Source organism: Procambarus clarkii, chromosome 54, assembly GCF_040958095.1.
Source record: "Procambarus clarkii isolate CNS0578487 chromosome 54, FALCON_Pclarkii_2.0, whole genome shotgun sequence".
NCBI lineage: Eukaryota > Metazoa > Arthropoda > Malacostraca > Decapoda > Cambaridae > Procambarus > Procambarus clarkii.
In genome coordinates this window covers 17,855,907-17,873,136 of record NC_091203.1, presented here as the reverse complement: position 1 = coordinate 17,873,136, position 17,230 = coordinate 17,855,907, and the positions used below count along the sequence as shown (strand labels likewise).

Genomic DNA, 17,230 nt, shown 5'->3' with positions numbered 1-17,230 from the left:
TGGCCCAAAAGACCACAACGATAACATGTCCGAGGCTGGCGAGCGTAAAACACGCGAATATTGTAACCCATAAGGCACACAGAGGACGGAATATCCGCCCGGAGACTCATGCCCAGGGTGTGAATGTTAGTCCTCACACCCTTAAGGGGACTGGAAGACACCACGTTCACCCACACACTTACCACTGCGCCACACCGGTAGCTACACCACTACCATCACCAGGTAGCTACACCACTACAATCACCAGGTAGCTACACCACTACAATCACCAGGTAGCTACACCACTACAATCACCAGGTAGCTACACCACTACCATCACCAGGTAGCTACACCACTACCATCACCAGGTAGCTACATCACTACCATCACCTGGGAGCTTCAACACTACAATCACCAGGTAGCTACACCACTACCATCACCAGGTAGCTACACACCTACAATCACCAGGTAGCTCCACCACTACCATCGCCTGGTAGCAACACCACTACCATCACCTGGGAGCTTCACCACTACAATCACCAGGTAGCTACAACACTACAATCACCAGGTAGGTACACCACTACCATCTCCTGGTAGCAACACCACTACCATCACCAGGTAGCTACACCACTACCATCACCAGGTAGCTACACCACTACCATCACCAGGTAGCTACACCACTACAATCACCAGGTAGCTCCACCACTACCATCACCAGGTAGCTACACCACTACAATCAACAGGTAGCTACACCACTACAATCACCAGGTAGCTACACCACTATAACCACCAGGTAGCTACACCACTACAATCACCAGGTAGCTACACCACTACAATCACCAGGTAGCTACACCACTACAATCACCAGTTAGCTACACCACTACCATCGCCTGGTAGCAACACCACTACCATCACCAGATAGCTACACCACTACCATCACCAGGTAGCTACACCACTACAATCACTAGGTAGCTGCTCAACTACAATCACTAGGTAGCTGCTTTACTACAATCACCAGGTAGTTACACCACTACAATCACCAGGTAGCTACACCACTACAATCACCACGTAGCTACACCACTACAATCACCTGGTAGCTGCCAGGTGCGTGTCGTATTTCTGCATGTTGTAACACATCTCATTTCCAAACATTAGCGATGAACAATACAGCAACAAATTAATAATATTCTGGTAAAAAACAAAATATTTTTCAGTAAAAATAAAACATAAATAATGAGTACTGATAGAATCACCTCCTGCATGATGAAAATGTCGGTGGTGGTAGTGGCGGTGGTGTGTCGCGTGTTGTGGTACGTCTGGGGTGTGGTCCAGGACCACTTCCGTCTGCGCCTCCTCTAGCGGCAGTACGACTCCAGCTGGCGGGGACTATTGAGTAACGTCCCCCTCTTGAAGGTGCTCGTCCCTCCACGCCCCGGGACATCCACGACCCCCTGGACCTGCTGGACCATGTCCAGTTGCTTCGTGACGGGCGTCCTCGAGGTGGCCGTCTGGTGGGTCTTCATCAGGACCCTTAGTGTCCTTCTCGACCTGGACCCAGTTGAGTCCTCCATCAAGGAGACAGAGTCGACGGGGCCAGTTGAGTCCTAAGTGAAGGAGACGGAGCCCAGCAAACACAGAACGTTTGTGGACGTTTTTAAATGGTTCCACAAAGGTAATACTGTAACTTTTGACATAAATACGTATATCTGACATTCTTAAAACCAAAGGATATAACTAAAAACATATATTCTTGAGACACAGTTTTTTAAGATTTATGTAAAAATTTAAAAATAATAGTAAATGCTATGGTATTATACTGTTTTCATGCTTTATATTTAAGAATAAATAATTTTCAGTCAACATTTAGTTTTTTTTGTTTACTTTCTGTAAAGCTATCCAATTTACGTTCTTATAACATAAATATAACATTTATATGACGTCAGTATAACGTTATTTACACGACATCATTACGTTATTATGATGTTATATTAACGTATAATTCCTGTATGAAAACCAGAATATATATTGAACTTTATGTTTTAAACATTGTAAAGTTATCATAAAACTTGGAATAAGACGGTAAGCATGCTTTACTTATGAAAATATACAAACAAATCAACAAAAACATTTTAACATAAAAAACATGAACATAACATAAATTAATTGCATGCATGGGAGTTAACTGGAACTCTGTAATATTGCATACATGAACCTTAAGGTACAAACCCAGTGTATTTACTCATGCAGTTCTTTCCTAAATCTAAATTTTTCCAATTTTTACACTTTGTTTCGAGTTCTGTCTTGCGTTGCTACTTTTAATACCCCATTAATGTCCCCTTTGTTATGTCCATTCATCCCATTGTGCACCTCTACCATATGTCACTCCTAATTCTTTGCTTTTCTAGAGAATGTAATATAAGCTTTGACAATCTTTCTTCATATGACAGGTTAACAGGTAGAACAAAGATTACCATTTATATATGGATAACTATTATAAGTCGGTTTGAATGAGTGAATTGCTGCTTGAAGATAGGTATATACACGTGTGGTACTATCAGATTGCATCGTGGTGAGCCTAAAACCCTTCAGATCCAAGCAAAGGGTAAAATGCCAGCAGATACAATTGCGAACACATTGATACCAAAATGAAAGACATATGACGAGAATTGAGGTAACCAAAGTGAAAAGAGTGTTCACATTACATTGCACTAGAGTGCTCCCAGGTTACTTTCTCTCACTTTCTCTGTTTTGTGTGGATGGTCCGCCGTGCTTTCATCACGTCAGCGGGTGGAGCACGCTGCTGTTTTCGACATTTCATGCATAAATTCCGGTTGGAAATTCCATTGCGAACACATTGATACCAAAATGAAAGACCTAGGATGACAATTGAGGTGACCAGAATGAAAAGAGTGTATACATTTTATCGCTCTTGTGCGCTCTCTGGTAACACGCTCTCGCTTTCTCTGTTTGTTGCGGATGGTAAGCCGGGCTTTTGGAGTTTATATGCCTTTAGTCCTGTAGAGAATTCTATTGCGAACACATTGATGCTAAATTGAAAAACCTAGGATGAGAATTGAGGTAACAAAGTTGAAAAGGGTATACACTTTTCAGTATTATCACGCTCAGCTTTCTTTTTCTGGTACCCTTGGCCTACATTCATCTTGTCGGCGGGTGGAGCGCGCTGCTGTCTTTGACATTATATGCACATAGTTCTGTTGGGAATTCTATTGCGAACGCATTGATACCAAAATGAAAGACATAGGACGAGAATTAAGGTGACAAAGTTGAAAAGAGTATACACTTTTCAGTATTTCCGCACACTACCAGGGAATGTCCAAAAAAAAAATGGAGAGAGTGGAGGGGTAACTTGCCCAAAACGCGAAATTGTTTGGGGAGATTAACTTTCGTTCAATACTATTATGCAAGAGGAGCGACACATCTATGGTTCATCCAATAAAATCAGCAGACTTCTAGATGTTACTACTGCTCGGCTTAGACTCGGTTACAAGTATTTCTGGGAATTCTCATTATCTGCCGATGTAGACCTGACCAAATGTTAACTGTCAACAAAATTATTCGCACACCCTCCGTCACTATGTGATAGTGAATTCAGAGACAATTTTATAACCAATGTACCAACGATGTGTTAATATTTCATTCAAAATTATCTGGTACCAGAAATTTTAGCCAAATATCCCCAGTTTGCTAACTGTAAGTAGTAACAAAGTGATTGTAACCTATCCACCGCTGCCCACTGGATGGGGGACGGTGTGCAGGACAAACATATCAATTGTGACACTAGCTCTCCACATATGTCAGTTGCTTAATTTAGAAACTGTACTTGTGATCGATCTCGAACCCATTGTTGATGTGACGACTTATACTGAATTTTGTAACTAGCTCATCAAGATTGTAACTTGCTTAGCTAAATGAATTGTGGGGTTCAGTCCCTGAGCCCATTATGTGCCTCTGCAACCCTTTCCACTACTGCCCACAAGATGGGTATGGGGTGCATAATAAATGAACTAAACTAACTTTAAGGCATCCTGAAAGAAAGCTTGGAGGGCTTGAAAAATTGCAGAACGAAGCCGTGAGGATAATCCTTGGGTGCCCTCGTACCACAAAGATACTTAATATGAGAAAGGAACTTAATATTCCGAGCGTTGTTTATCGTGTTACTGAAAATAACTGTCAAATTGGTATAAAAATGCTTAGGCCAGCTCATCCTAACCCTTCACAGAAGCCCTCCAGAATTTCTTTATTGAATGTTGAAAACAACCCTCAAGTTGACTATTTCCGTAACAGCATGCACTCCTGTATGTTAATCCCCACAATCACCAAGCCCACCCGAGTCACTCAAACATCTGCCACTACCCTGGATCACCTATGGACTAATATAACAGCTCCCCTTATATCTGGGGTAATTTATGACAGAACAACTGACCACTATCCTACTTTCCTCATAGCAAACATTGACACATCACCACCAGAAACCAAAAAACTCTCATTCAGGCTACATAGTGAATCAGCTTTAGGCAATCTCTCTAATGCACTTCACAATATTAACTGGGAATCTGAATTTAATAATTCACAGGATATAAACTCATCAACTAACCTCTTTCTCTACAAAACTCTAAGCCTCTACAACACTCACTGTCTCCTCCTTACCAAACAAGTAACTGATAAAAGAAAAAATAACCCGTGGCTCACAAGTGGCATAATTAAATCAATCAACAAAAAACATGAATACGAAAAGAAATTTAGGAGTGGCCTAATTCCAATGGAAGTAGTTAAAAGGTACTCGTCAGTGCTTACCAGTATCATAAGAAAAGCAAAACTTTCATACTATGAGACTAGATTCAAAGAAGCAAAAGGCAACATGAAAAGCACATGGAATACCATCTCTAACATCCTGGGAACTAAACAACACTCCCACAACCAGATAACACTCTCTAAGGATGGCCTTACACTGTCATCTGACTTAGAAATGGCGAATGAATTTAATAGCTTCTTTTCATCGATTGGTGCTAACCTTGCAAGTAAAATCCCACAGAGTCAGACACATATCAACACATATCTCTCAGGCAGCTATCCAAACTCTCTTCTCCTCTCACCAGTCAGCCCGACAGATGTTGTGTCCATCATACACTCACTAAAAACCAAAGCTGGGAACACCAGTGAAATCCCATCCATTGTATACAAGAGCGCCTCCCATATGCCCTTGCGCCACCTATAGCTCTGCTGTTCAACAAATCCCTTGAGTGTCATACCTTCCCTGATATCCTTAAAAACGCAAGAGTAACGCCAGTTCATAAAGGAGGTAGTGGATTATGTTGCATCTCTGCTTGCCTTGATGACTGAAAGAAAGCTTAAAGGGCTTGAAAACTTGCAGAACGAAGCCTTGAAGATAATCCTTGGATGTCCCTAGTACCACAAAGATACTTAACATGAGGAAGGAACTTAATATTAACTTAATAATAGAATATGAGTGCATATTCTACTGCATTACTATTTGTAATGATCCTCATACTGTGCTTCAGTAATCCAATGTATAACCCTGAGATGTTTTCCTAATTGTACTTAGGATTCCTTGTTCATTATTGTGTACTGTTCTGATCTGCTTTTGTGTCGAAAATTCTTGCATCGTACCTGTAAACAATTTTTTGACAATTTTACTGTAATTATCCTACTTAAAATCATGTGTACTTGTAAAGTAAAGCTGTAATGTACCTGTTAAACACTTTTTACCAATTTTACATTTAATTATTTCTCTAAAACTCTGTTTAAGAATTTGCTCAAAGATTAGTTTAAGGACTTGCCCGAAACGCTATATATGCAAGCTAGTGGTTTTACAAGATTATAATTCTAACTTAAGCTCTATGTTGTCTCTTAACCCCCAATGTACGTTCTTGTATATATATAAATAAATAAAATAAATAAATAACGAGGGATCGAGGCATTAATGCGCAGTACGTGCTTCCCTCACCTGTGACGTCACAGCGCCATCTGACGACAGCAAAAACACAGGCGGCCATTTTATGTTCCACCAAGATTAAAAAAAAAAAATAATTTTGCCCCGAGGGGCGAGTTTATTGGGCAGCGCCCAATGTGTTCGCAATAGAATGTTCTACAAGAACATGTATAAAATAAGTGACACAGAGATTATTGATGTGTGTATTTGTGTGGGTGATTATAAATATGTATGTGTATGTATATATGTATACGTATATATATATATATATATGTACATGTATGTATGAGAGTGTGTACATATATAACATTAATAATTTTGTAACTAGCGTCAAAAATTGTTATTTGCTTAGCTAAACAAACTAGAGAGTTCAGTTCCTGAACCCATTATGTGCCTCTGTAATCCTTTACACCACCGCCCACGGGATGGGTATGGGGTGCATAATAAAGAAAGAAATTGAAATAATAAGGGTATGAAATGTATCAACATAAAACATTAATGTTAGTGGCCATCAGGTAAAATCAGGTTATTATTTGTAAAGAATTTAAATGAGTTAAACTAAATACGAACTTAATATGTTTTGCTAACGCAAAAATATATTCCCGAGGTATTGTGATTGCAAATAAATATTTAATACAATTATTTGTATCATTTTTTTTATTTTAGATTTCCGTATTGCTTGATAATATATAATAGTGTTTAGATAATGCTAGCGCTGGACATTCTTTAGGCTCGTTGCATGTTGTGGTAGTCGCCGCCATTTTAAAACCGTGTCGAGAGGGACGGCTGCTGGCTTATAAATCCTGCTGCATCTTCAATAGTTAAGGTAACTGTTTTCTTTTATTTGCTCTTAGACATGTGTAGTATATATATAAGCTTGTGGTGGTAGGCTGGATGGTGTGTTGATTATGGTGTTGTGTTGATGGCCCTGGCTGGAGGTGTGTTGATGGTGGTGTTGTGTTGATGCCCCTGGAGGCGTGTTGGTGGCCCTGGAGGTGTGTTGGTGGCCCTGGAGGTGTGTTGGTGGCCCTGGAGGTGTGTTGGTGGCCCTGGCTGGAGGTGTGTTGATGGTGGTGTTGTGTTGATGCCCCTGGAGGCGTGTTGGTGGCCCTGGAGGTGTGTTGGTGGCCCTGGAGGTGTGTTGGTGGCCCTGGCTGGAGGTGTGTTGATGGTGGTGTTGTGTTGATGCCCCTGGAGGCGTGTTGGTGGCCCTGGAGGTGTGTTGGTGGCCCTGGAGGTGTGTTGGTGGCCCTGGAGGTGTGTTGGTGGCCCTGGCTGGAGGTGTGTTGGTGGCCCTGGCTGGAGGTGTGTTGGTGGCCCTGGCTGGAGGTGTGTTGATGGTGGTGTTGTGTTGATGCCCCTGGAGGCGTGTTGATGGCTCTGGAGGTGTGTTGGTGGCCCTGGAGGTGTGTTGGTGGCCCTGGAGGTGTGTTGGTGGCCCTGGCTGGAGGTGTGTTGATGGTGGTGTTGTGTTGATGCCCCTGGAGGCGTGTTGGTGGCCGTGGAGGTGTGTTGGTGGCCCTGGAGGTGTGTTGGTGGCCCTGGCTGGAGGTGTTTTGATGGTGGTGTTGTGTTGATGCCCCTGGAGGCGTGTTGGTGGCCCTGGAGGTGTGTTGGTGGCCCTGGAGGTGTGTTGGTGGCCCTGGAGGTGTGTTGGTGGCCCTGGAGGTGTGTTGGTGGCCCTGGAGGTGTGTTGGTGGCCCTGGAGGTGTGTTGGTGGCCCTGGCTGGAGGTGTGTTGATGGTGGTGTTGTGTTGATGCCCCTGGAGGCGTCTTGGTGGCCCTGGAGGTGTGTTGGTGGCCCTGGAGGTGTGTTGGTGGCCCTGGCTGGAGGTGTGTTGATGGTGGTGTTGTGTTGATGCCCCTGGAGGCGTGTTGGTGGCCCTGGAGGTGTGTTGGTGGCCCTGGAGGTGTGTTGGTGGCCCTGGAGGTGTGTTGGTGGCCCTGGCTGGAGGTGTGTTGGTGGCCCTGGCTGGAGGTGTGATGATGGTGGTGTTGTGTTGATGCCCCTGGAGGCGTGTTGATGGCTCTGGAGGTGTGTTGGTGGCCCTGGAGGTGTGTTGGTGGCCCTGGAGGTGTGTTGGTGGCCCTGGCTGGAGGTGTGTTGATGGTGGTGTTGTGTTGATGCCCCTGGAGGCGTGTTGGTGGCCCTGGAGGTGTGTTGGTGGCCCTGGAGGTGTGTTGGTGGCCCTGGACGTGTGTTGGTGGCCCTGGCTGGAGGTGTTTTGATGGTGGTGTTGTGTTGATGGCCCTGGAGGCGTGTTGATGGCCCTGGAGGTGTGTTGATGGCCCTGGAGGTGTGTTGGTGGCCCTAGCTGGAGGTGTGTTGGTGGCCCTGGAGGTGTGTTGGTGGCCCTGGAGGTGTGTTGGTGGCCCTGGCTGGAGGTGTGTTGATGGTGGTGTTGTGTTGATGGCCCTGGAGGCGTGTTGATGGCCCTGGAGGTGTGTTGGTGGCCCTAGCTGGAGGTGTGTTGATGGCCCTATATATATATATATATATATATATATATATATATATATATATATATATATATATATATATATATATATATATATATATATATATATTTATATATATATATATATATATATATATATATATATATATATATATATATATATATATATATATATATATATAATGAATATCAGAGGTCCCAGGACATTGGACCCAGGACAATTATTGTGCATGTGTAGTATGTATATTTATGTAGTATATTTGGCATATTTAATGGCATTTAGTTAATGCCATTTAGTGGCATGTCTCTGCACCGTTTCCAGTTTGTTGGTATGCTTTCTAAGATATGGGCACCATACAACTGCTGCATACTCCAACTTTGGTGTAACAAAAATTGTGAACAATTTCAAAATTTCTGTTGAAGAAATCCTGTTTCCTAGTTCTGCATCTGTTTTGGTATAACACCTCCTTTTTTACTAGTCCTGCAATTATGAATGCCTTTATAACCAGCTAAGTTGTAGAGTTGGGTATAGTCTTAGCCAAGTTTCTGTTAAAATGAGGGTCCGTCTAATTACCACAAGCTACCACAAGCTACACAAGCTTCACAAAGCTTCCTGGCAATACGTTAGTAATGAATAAATATAATATGTTAGGTTAGGTTGACCTAACTTAACCTAACCGACGCTTGGATCGTCGACTTGATTTGGCGTCACCAGTTCTTTATTTTCGTCTAATTTCTTTATAAAAAGATACTTTTTCAGATTAAAATTATGTTTTTTCGTGTTGTACATTCAGCACCAACATTATAATGAGTAAATATATCATATTTATTCATTACTAACGTATTGCCAGGAAGCTGAGTGGTTAGGTCTCGATAAATTTCCTGGTGTAATATTATTGTTTGCTATTCTCCATCTTAGACTAGGCAAGTTGAAGTCACCTAGGAAGATAATATGAGGTATCGAGTTCTCCATTTTGTTTATCTGTTCTGTGAATTCCTCGGCCGTTGCATCTGGCGGTTTGTATATTAGAATAATCACTAAATTTATTTTCTCTATTTTTAATGCCAATACCTCTACCACCTCATTTGTAATGTTAAGGAGCTCCGAGCATACAAGGTCTTCCATAGTATACAGACCCACTCCTCCATGTGACCTAATTTTCCTATCACAGTTGTGTACTTTTCGAGACTACATTTCAAATATTCCCTAACATACATGGCTTCTCCCCCCTCTTTGTGTAAAATAGTTTAAATCCATTTATGGGACATTCAGCAAATAGTTCTCTATTTTTTACATTCATCAATGTTTCGGTACGTGCAATAGTATGTATTGTTTCATTGCAGATAACAGCATTTAAATTTTGTTTTGTTTCTTAGACTTAGACTCGTACTACCAAGCTGCTGTTGGCAATTGGATAATTTTTTTATGAAGTCATTTGTTATTTTTTCCCCTACTTTAGTAATTTATGCTTTTGATCTCAATTAGTTTTATATCCTAGCTTTTTAATTTTTTCCCCTTATATATTGCTATCTTATCTGTCTGCTTTACATGGCTTAAGCAGAGTCATGTCTGCTTAAGCCTTTGTTATTTTACTAATTTACCTGTTTTAAATATTATTTGTTTTCTAAGTTTAGTTTACCCCATTTTATTTGCTTTTTGCAGTACAATACTTTACTAATAATCTTGTAATAGTAATTGGTAATGTAGCACTTGGCCTTTCTCCTTCAGAATGTATGCACACATTATAGAAAGAAGAAGAGAATACCACACAAGATGGCAGCGTATGTCACGGGCCAAAAAGCGACGCCTAAAAGAACAGGTAAACCTCGAAGTCTTTCAGAGGTTGATAGATGGAAAGCGACTGAATACAGGCAACTCCTTCTCTACACTGGTAAGATTGTACTGAAGGGAATCTTACCCAAAGAATTGTATGACCATTTCCTGACTCTGAGTGTAGCCATTTCTATTCTTGTATCACCTAAATTGATTCAGTTAAATTACAGCCAATATGCACATGATCTTTTGCTGTACTTTGTGTTAAAGGCTCGTGAGCTGTATGGTAAGGATTTTTTAGTGTACAATGTACACTGCCTAACACACATATCCTCTGATGCCAAAGAGTTTGGTAGTTTGGACAGATGTTCAGCATTTCCATTTGAAAATTACCTGCAGCAGGTTAAGAATATGGTTCGATCAAGTAAAAACCCTCTTGTTCAAGGAGGATTTAAGGGATTTACTGGAGAACTTGGCAAAGGTATATTCACAATAGTCGTCTCTATTACTAATGACACTATTGCAGATGAAGGTATCTTTGTAAGATATTGCTATGCCACCTCCTTTTTTTTATTAGGCCTGCAGTTGTGAATGGCTTTATTATCAGCCAAGTTGTAGCATACAACATAGCATATATATATATATATATATATATATATATATATATATATATATATATATATATATATATATATATATATATATATATATATATATATATATATATATATATATATTCAAAATTCGTCAGTGTACTACATTTTTGTTGTTGCTTTTAGGTGATGCTTTTAACCAGTGTACGTGGGTCTGATTGTGCAACCATTGTTCGAAGAATAATGAAGATATGAACAAACGGCCTGTGGTCACTATACAGTCTGGAAGGGCAAAAGAAGAAATTGGCATTTCTACAAAAACAAGAACTATATAATGTTATTTTAAGTAAGTAACCAAAAAATTAAATAATTTTTTTAAAGTTTAAAATTCACTTAAAAATTTAAATTTTAAATTAAAAAATTTTAACCAAAAAACTTAATATTTTTCATATTTGGAACCATTCCATAATATTTTCCCAAGCATAAATGATTATATTTCTATCACTTGCTCTTAAGATTGTTTCATTTAATAGAGGTTGGGCATAATTGTTCTCTACTGCTTATAGAACTGACTGACTTAGCTATGGGAAAATGTAAACTTAATTGGTTTATCCATTACAGTATTTTGCAGTTTATTTCATGATCCTGTGCTTAATACTTGCATAAATAGTAGATTACAAAATGCATTTTTATATCATTAGTATTGAATAATAATAATGCAAATAATTGAATTATAAATGATGTACAATTAATTGGTAGGTGATATTATATTATTAATATTTTTTCATTCTTGCAAAGCCTTAACAAAGCCATTAACATGTTAATATAAACTTGATCACCTTCCACTTATTTTCTCATGTGCTACCTACATGTACAAAACCTTATTCCTAAATGCATATTTTGTCCTGAAACTTGTCCTTTATATGTTGTGTATCACCATCTCTGGAGAGTTTTATCTGATTGATGTATAAATTACTTTTAATTTTACAGAATATTATTGTTATACTGAATTTATTATTATATAAATAACTTAATTTTACAGAATCATCTATCAACGCACATCCACAAGTTGAGGAGGAGGATGTGACCTTCCAGATTTCTGAAGTACTGAAACATGCACCAAACAGGCCTGGTGGATCTAGGTACAAGGTAAAATAATTAAAATTTTTTTTTTTTTTTTACTAATTGTCCGATTAGTAATATATATATATATATATATATATATATATATATATATATATATATATATATATATATATATATATATGTCGTACCTAGTAGCCAGAACGCACTTCTCAGCCTACTATGCAAGGCCAAATTTGCCTAATAAGCCAAGTTTTCCTGAATTAATATATTTTCTATAATTTTTTTCTTATGAAATGATAAAGCTACCCATTTCATTATGTATGAGGTCATTTTTTTTTATTGGAGTTAGAATTAACGTAGATATATGACCGAACCTAACCAACCCTACCTAACCTAACCTAACCTAACCTATCTTTATAGGTTAGGTTAGGTTAGGTAGCCAAAAAAGTTAGGTTAGGTTAGGTAGGTTAGGTAGTTGAAAAACAATTAATTCATGAAAACTTGGCTTATTAGGCAAATCGGGCCTTGCATAGTAGGCTGAAAAGTGTGTTCTGGCTACTAGGTACGACATATATATATATATATATATATATATGTGTGTGTGTGTGTCGTACCTAGTAGCCAGAACGCACATCTCAGCCTACTATGCAAGGCCCGATTTGCCTAATAAGCCAAGTTTTCATGAATTAATGTTTTTTCGACTACCTAACCTAACATTTTCAGCTACCTAACCTAACCTATAAAGATACGTTAGGTAGGGTTGGTTAGGTTCGGTCATATATCTATATTAATTTTAACTCCAATAAAAAAAGAATTGACCTCATACATAATGAAATGGATAGCTTTATCATTTCATAAGAAAAAAAAATAGAGAAAATATATTAATTAATGACAACTTGGCATATTAGGCAAATCGGGCCTTGCATAGTAGGCTGAAAAGTGCATTCTGGCTACTAGGTACGACATATATATATATATATATATATATATATATATATATATATATATATATAAATATATATATATATATATATATATATATATATAACTGAAAACTCACACCCCAGAAGTGACTCGAACCCATACTCCCAGATGCCACGCAACTGGTATGTACAAGACGCCTTAATCCACTTGACCATCACGACCGGACATAATGAGGTGATAGCCGAGGCTATATGAACCACCCCACCGCCGGCACTCGGATAGTAATCTTGGGCATAGCATTTTACCAAATCACCTCATTCTTTGGGGCACACGTGAGGAACACAAATGCGAACAAGCCTGAATGGTCCCTAGGACAATATGCAACTGAAAACTCACACCCCAGAAGTGACTCGAACCCATACTCCCAGATGCCACGCAACTGGTATGTACAAGACGCCTTAATCCACTTGACCATCACGACCGGACATAATGAGGTGATAGCCGAGGCTATATGAACCACCCCACCGCCGGCACTCGGATAGTAATCTTGGGCATAGCATTTTACCAAATCACCTCATTCTTTGGGGCACACGTGAGGAACACAAATGCGAACAAGCCTGAATGGTCCCCAGGACAATATGCAACTGAAAACTCACACCCCAGAAGTGACTCGAACCCATACTCCCAGATGCCACGCAACTGGTATGTACAAGACGCCTTAATCCACTTGACCATCACGACCGGACATAATGAGGTGATAGCCGAGGCTATATGAACCACCCCACCGCCGGCACTCGGATAGTAATCTTGGGCATAGCATTTTACCAAATCACCTCATTCTTTGGGGCACACGTGAGGAACACAAATGCGAACAAGCCTGAATGGTCCCCAGGACAATATGCAACTGAAAACTCACACCCCAGAAGTGACTCGAACCCATACTCCCAGATGCCACGCAACTGGTATGTACAAGACGCCTTAATCCACTTGACCATCACGACCGGACATAATGAGGTGATAGCCGAGGCTATATGAACCACCCCACCGCCGGCACTCGGATAGTAATCTTGGGCATATATATATATATATATATATGTCGTACCTAGTAGCCAGAACGCACTTCTCAGCCTACTATGCATGGCCCGATTTGCCTAATAAGCCAAGTTTTCCTGAAGTAATATATTTTCTCAAATTTTTTTCTTATGAAATGATAAAGCTACCCATTTCATTCTATATGAGGTCAGTTTTTTTTTATTGGAGTTAAAATTAACGTAGATATATGACCGAACCTAACCAACCCTACCTAACCTAACCTAACCTATCTTTATAGGTTAGGTTAAGTTAGGTAGCCGAAAAATTTAGGTTAGGTAAGGTTAGGTAGGTTAGGTAGTCGAAAAACAAATAATTCATGAAAACTTGGCTTATTAGGCAAATCGGGCCTTGTATAGTAGGCTGAGAAGTGCGTTCTGGCTACTAGGTACGACATATATATATATATATATATATATATATATATATATATATATATATATATATATATATATATATATATATATATATATATATATATATATATATATATAGTGTGTGTAAATACCTAAGTGTAGTTACAGGATGAGACCGTCTTCCCAGCACTCTTTGTCATATAACGCTTTGAAACTACTGACAGTCTTGGCCTCCACCACCTTCTCGCCTAACTTGTTCCAACCGTCTACCACGCTATTTGCGAAAGTGAATTTTCTTATATTTCTTTAGCATCTGTGTTAAGCTAGTTTCAATCTATGACCTCCTGTTCTTGAAGTTCCAGGTCTCAGGAAATCTTCCCTGTCGATTTTATCAATTCCTGATACTATTTTGTATGTAGTGATCATATCACCTCTTTCTTCTGTCTTTTAGTTTTGGCATATTTAATGCCTCTAACCTCTCCTCGTAGCTCTTGCCCTTCAGTTCTGGGAGCCACTTAGTAGCATGTCTTTGCACCTTTTCTAGTTTGTTGATGTGTTTCTTAAGATATGGGCCAACTTCTGTTGTTGGGCACCACACAACAGCTGCATATTCTAGCTTTGGCGTAACAAAAGTCATGAACAATTTCTTTAGTATATCGCCATTCATGTATTTAAACGCAATTCTAAAGTTAGAAAGCGTAGCATAGGCTCCTCGCACAATATTCTTTATGTGGTTCTCAGGTGATAGTTTTCTATCTAGAACCACCCCTAGATCTCTTTCTTTATCAGAATTCTTTAAAGATTTCTCACATAATGTATAGGTTGTGTGGGGTCTATGTTCTCCTGTTCCACATTCCATAACATGGCATTTATTAACATTAAATTCCATTTGCCAAGTGGTGCTCCATATACTTATTTTATCCAGGTTTTCTTGAAGGGCATGACAATCATCTAAATTTCTTATCCTTCCTATTATCTTAGCATCATCAGCAAACATGTTCATGTAATTCTGTATACCAACTGGTAGATCATTTATGTAGACAATAAACATCACTGGTGCAAGAACTGAACCCTGTGGTACTCCACTTGTGACATTTCTCCAGTCCGATACATTGCCTCTGATTACTGCCCTCATTTTTCTATCAGTCAGAAAATATTTCAACCATGTTAGAAGCTTACCTGTCACCCCTCCAATATTTTCTAGTTTCCAGAACAACCTCTCTATGTGGAACTCTGTCGAATGCCTTTTTTAGGTCCAGATAGATGCAGTCAACCCAACCATCTCTTTCCTGTAATATATCTGTTGCTCGATCATAGAAACTGAGTAAATTCGATACACAGGATCTTCCAAATCGAAAACCATACTGTCTGTCTGAAATTATATCATTTCTCTCCAGGTGTTCTACCCATTTAGTTTTAATTATTTTTTCCAATATTCCAATTCCAATTTTTTCCAATAATGTGTGTGTGTGTATGTATATTTGTGTTGTTGAATATGACCGAAAGTCATAGTCTTTCTGCCCCTCTCCTTACTGCTATTGTTGTTTCTCGCATCTTTGTATTGCTTGTATGTTTGGGCAATTTTTCCCTTTTTCCTAGTTCTGCATCTCTGCTTTAGTATAAATTTTGTTGTGCCATTATCATATATTTCACAAAACTTGACATACATCTCATTTACTTCATGTCCTAACAGCAAGTGTTTGTCAAATTCCTTAAGGAAATATGAGTTCCCCATAATGACCTCTCCACAAGTCAGGTTTTTCAACTGCTTCAAGCTCATTTTCTTCCAGATTATAATGCATTGCATACTTTATTCCCAAAAAGACATGGTCACTTTTACCCAAGTGACAATGTCACTTGGGTAAAAGGAGGGAGGTACTGAAAGGAGGAAAATGGAGGTACCAAAGGAGGGAGGTACTGAATGATAAATATATCTTTCTCTTTCCTGGTAAATATAATATCCAGCATGGAGGGAACATCCCCTTCCCTCATCCTCGTAGCTTGTTTAACATGTAGAAACATGAATGTTTACAGGGTGAGGTTTACGAAATTATATATATATATATATATATATATATATATATATATATATATATATATATATATATATATATATATATATATATATATATATATATAATATATAAAGTTTGTGTGTGTGTAATTTATATAAATAAATAATTAAATATTAATTTTGTTAATATCTTTTCAGTGAAAACTTGCAAGTACAATTCGTATACAAGAGGGGCAACAAGAGCCAGAGGATGTCTACTAAGAAAATATATAAGTCTTTATCCTCACACTCTTGATATATGGTCTTCTCTGGTCTCTTTATTTTCTCTCCTCACAAATGTCCCTTTTTTTTTATTTCTTTTACGTTTCTCTCCTGTTTTTCTTGTCTTTTAATCTCTCCTTTCCTCCTCTCTTCTAACACCTCTCGTTTCCTGTCTCTTCTAGCTTCTCTCTTCCTTTACTTTTTATATTTGTGGTATTCATTTATGTCATTTTTATCTTGTATATTTTTCTTGTATCTTTTTCTTATCTTGTGTTTCTCTTCCCCTTCTCTTCAATGATTTCTCATTTCTCTCCTCTCTCTGTTGTTTCTGTTCTGTCTTCTCTCTCCTTGCCTTAATTTTGTTCTGTCTCCTCTTTTGTTGTGTGTGTGTCTTTCTGTCTCTGTCTGTCTCTCTCTCTCTTTCTCTCTCTCTCTCTCTGGCTCTCTCTCTCTCTCTCTCTCTCTCTCTCTCTCTCTCTCTCTCTCTCTCTCTCTCTCTCTCTCTTTCTCTTTCTTTCTCTCTTTCTCTCGCTCTCTCTCTGGCTCTCTCTCTCTCTGGCTCTCTCTCTCTCTGGCTCTCTCTCTCTCTCTCTGGCTCTCTCTCTCTCTCTCTCTCTCTCTCTCTCTCTCTCTCTCTCTCTCTCTCTCTCTCTCTCTCTCTCTCTCTCTCTCTCTCTCTCTCTCTCTTTCTCTTTCTCTCTCTTTCTCTCTCTCTCTCTCTCTC

General features: G+C 39.1%; 1 long non-coding RNA gene across 1 annotated transcript; it reads left to right on the top strand.

Moving 5' to 3' along the window:
- Window positions 1-10,996: 10,996 nt before the first annotated feature.
- LOC138352555 (uncharacterized) lies at window positions 10,997-16,966 on the top strand. The gene is made up of 3 exons (XR_011222827.1): window positions 10,997-11,122; window positions 11,819-11,925; window positions 16,444-16,966. It is a non-coding gene; the product is annotated as an uncharacterized lncRNA (long non-coding RNA).
- Window positions 16,967-17,230: the final 264 nt, after the last annotated feature.